Source organism: Arachis ipaensis, chromosome B02 (assembly GCF_000816755.2).
Source record: "Arachis ipaensis cultivar K30076 chromosome B02, Araip1.1, whole genome shotgun sequence".
In the NCBI taxonomy this organism is placed as follows: Eukaryota; Viridiplantae; Streptophyta; class Magnoliopsida; order Fabales; family Fabaceae; genus Arachis; species Arachis ipaensis.
Window position 1 is genome coordinate 10,212,178 of NC_029786.2, and position 4,262 is coordinate 10,216,439.

Genomic DNA, 4,262 nt, shown 5'->3' on the forward strand with positions numbered 1-4,262 from the left:
TTTTGTTAAATTAGTTTTATTAACTATAGTAATATGTTACGAAAAATTATTAATTATATAGAGTATTAATTATAGTAAGATACTGTAAAAGTTAGTATAGATAGAGAGTATATAAAGAGTACAGAGAGTACACATAAAAGAATTCAAGAAGATAATACGAAGAAGAAGAAGTCTTATATTACACAAATAAATATTTCATAAACCCTTAATCTTAAACTCTAAGTTAGTAATTTTTAGAGTAATTTGATTAATAATTTTGTTATATTAATTTTATTAACTATAGTTAAATGATATCGAGAATAATTTTATTAATCTTAATAAGATAGTTATATAAAATTAATAATTTTTTAGAATAATTTTATAGGTTTCAGTAATATGATTTAGGAAATTAGTTATTTTTTTAGTAATTTTATTAATTATAATAATATAATCTAAGAAATTAAAAAATTTTAAAAATAATCTTATTAATTCTGTTAATATGATATGAGAAATTAATTATTATGTTAAATTAATTTTATTAATTATAGTAATATGTCATGAAAAATTATTAATTATATAGAGTATGAAATTAGTATTTTTCAAATTAATTTTGTTAAATAATTGATAGGTGAAGGTTGTGGTAGGCTTAGAGAAGGGGGTTGAATCTATGCCTTCCTTTTAAGTTGCTGTTATGACCCTTTTAAACAAACTTTTAATTCTGATTCTGTTTATACTCAGTAGCGAAAATTTATGAGACAATTTATTTTTGTCTCATGAATATCAGAATACAGAACACAGCAGAGAAGAGAAAAGCTAACACCAGCATATATCCTGGTTCGGTTGCCTTGTGCTATGCAACTTACATCCAGTCTCCTCCACAACAGTGAAAGAATTTTTACTATAGTTAATAGTATTACATACACCAATTTCACAGGATTGACCCAATCCTTTCACACTCAAGTTCTAACCTAACTTGACATTGGCTATGCTAATACCTAACTATTCACTCTTAGTGCTAACCCAACTAAGAAAGGGATACCTCACAGGTACAAGATACAAGACATAGACATACCTAAAGAAATCTGAAAATAACTCTAGGCTTTTCTCTCAAGTGTTTCACTCAGCCTTTTTTCACTCATGGCTTTTACTTGAGCTTTCTCACAATGCATTTTCTCACAAGAAATTACAGAAAGATAAACATAGAAAAGTACATTACAACCTGTAAAACATGAAGGAGATTGACTTCATCAACAGCCTCTGTGCTATGCGAAAAACCATATTAGCAAGCATCTGATTTAGTTCTTCATACTGGAAGAATGCACCTTTGATTAGGTTACATTGTCCAGTTAGTTGAACTTCTTCAAATAGCTCTCTCAGAACAAAACCTCTATTCACTGGTTTTCTCTCCTTACTTCTGAATGAGCAGCAAACCTCTTTTATCTCCTTGCATGTTGCTGGGTTCTTTTTTCAAGGTGCACCTTGAGCCTTGAGCTTCACCAACCCACAGAGTTACTTTTTCTCCTTAAACCTTAGAGTAGTAACTTTGCTTCTGACTTCTTCAACTAGACCGAAAGCCATATAGCAGCAACCATAGAAATCTTCCAATGGTCAACTTGATTTGAGCCCTTGAAAACCAAGTTGGTCCCCAAGTCATGTTTAAGACCGTGGATACACAGCAGAGAAGAACAGAAATCATCTTTACTTTGTATCCTATTTTGGATAGAGCAGAGAGTTAGGAAGAAGAGACGAAGACCTGATGCATGCAAGAGGAAATGGGTTACCTTTAACCTAAGTTTGATTTGGTTTGGAGTTTCTGATTTGATTTCTGTGTTTCAAGCTTAATCCTTCTCTCTCTTGCTTCTTTGGTGATTTGCTTAGGAAAGAAGCTCTCTCTCTCTTTCTCTTTCTTACTTTTCTGAAGCTCTGATTTGACTAAGACAAAAGAGAGGAACGTTGCTTTGGTAACAGCAAGATGGAGGTAATTGAACTCAACTTGGGCTTGGATTGGATAGTGATATGATTGGCCCGTTTTTTATTTCTTTGGCTTCTTACTTTGCTTTTTCTTGGGCTCTTAATTTTGCTTTCAGCCCACCATCCTTGCTGATTGTTTTTCATTCCATTTAGGCTATGGAATTTTGGCCTGCAACAATAAACAATTAGTAATAAGTAACTAAAATTAATCAACACCAATTATTTATTTTACCTAAAAATAATGTTTGTCATCACTAATTAATTTTGTTAATTTCTTAACTCAACAATCTCTCCCTTGATGATAAACATATTTAAGCTAAAAAACCAAAAGTATTTAAAGCTTTAGTAAGGTTAGAGAGACTCCCTTTGAGTGATGTTACTTGCTATTGTGTTGCTCCCCCTTTCCTTTTCAAGAGTAGCTCCCCCTGAATTTATGCTCTTTTCTTTTTGTTCCTGTTTACATTAAGTTTACAAAAAGAGCTATACATAATGTAACTTGACTAAGGGATACTATATAACTAGCAACACAGATTCAGCCCAATATTTTCTTATCATGACAGCAGCAAAAGCATTTTGCAAAGCAAAAGCAATTTGCAAAACCGAGTTCAGTTCTATGCTAAACATTAATATCCTTAGCAGTCAAAAATACACAATCAGATCACAGAAAATTCAGCAGTAGTATAAGTCAATCAATCAATCAACTCAATAGCTATTACTCCCCCTTTTGTCATCAAGGACGAATAATATACAAGATCAACAAAAAATAAAGTCTTATATCCTGCAGAAAAGAGTTAGAGCACAGTCCAAAGTACTAACTAAACTATCAAAAGTGCAGCAGTATTTAGAGTTATTACAGTCATCCAAAATAAAACAGTTCAACAGTAGTAAAAGAAACAGAATTCATGAGACAAAAAGAGAGCAGCAACAGTTTTCATGAGACAATTTCTAGGCATCAGAACCATTCCCCTCCGAATTAGCTTCCTCTTCAACATCAGTGGCAGGGTCTTCATCCTCTTGAAGGTTATCGATGAAGGACATGAACACAGCCACTCTATCTCTTGATTTCTTTAGGAAGTTCTCATGCTTGCTAGCCAGCTTCCTTTGCTCTTTGCTCATAGCAATCAAGTGATTTGATTGAGAAACGAACTCCTGAACAACATCTTTGACTACATTCAGCAAGACAAATTTCTTCCCAATAGAGATGGATGTACCCTCAGTGGAAGGAGTAGGAGAATCCTCAGGGACAAAGTCATGATCTTCATCATCTAGGACAACCCTTTCAGATCTAGTGGGTCCTTTTTGCTGTTTCACTGAACCACCCCCTTTTAGGTATGAATGTCTATTTTGATATTCCTCATTGGTCAAGTCAACACCAAAATACTCAAATATGCAAGTTAGAAACATGCCATAAGGAAGTGCTTTGTCTTTTTCACTCCTAACAGAGTCAAACATATATCTAACCATCAAGTATGCAAATAAAATTTCAGTTTTGGTGAGAAGGGCATATAAAACAAGAGTATCAGTATAGGAAACTCTTTGATATGAGCCACTTTGAGGAAGAATAATGTGGTTGACCATTCAGTGCAACTGAGCACGCTCATACCCTAGGACTTTGTGAGTGGGTGTAATGCCATCAATTAAAGAAACATGTTCACAAATGTGAGCCAATGCATCATGATAAGAAATTTCAACACCTTCATCCCACTTAACAGAAGTGTAAGCACAAGGCCCAACATCAGTATACTTCAAAACATCACTGATAGTTTCATTATTCAAAACTATGTCTCGGCCCTTTACATATGAGTGAGCAGTGCCTTCATGATAAGTCATGTTTGCATAAAATTCTTTGACCAACAAGGGATAAACAGGCTTTTTGATGTCAAAAAGATGATTCCAGTCCAGAAAAATAAAGTTATCAACAAATGGAAAACCTTTTCGTTTCAAAGATGGCAGATCAGCAAGAAAAGAGGGACACAGGGTACGATACTTGATAACCCCATCATAAAAATCATTATTCATAGCAGATTTGAATCTATAGGGATTATAGTTTGAGTGAGAGGCCAAAAAATAGGCTTTGTGATCAAAATGTCCAATGTCTGGTTCTTTAACATTTTTGAGAGGGAATCGAGTGTTACCTCGTTGAGAGCGCACAGGAACCGACTTGGATTTGGGTTGAGTTGGTTCAGAAATAGGTTCCTCAGCCGCCAGACGTTTGCCTTTGGAAGAGCTTGGCTTTGCAGAACCAGGTTTGAGGAGCCTGGTTTGGAGGGCGTCGTCTTTGGTGGTGGCGTTGGCTTGGCAGAGACAGGGTA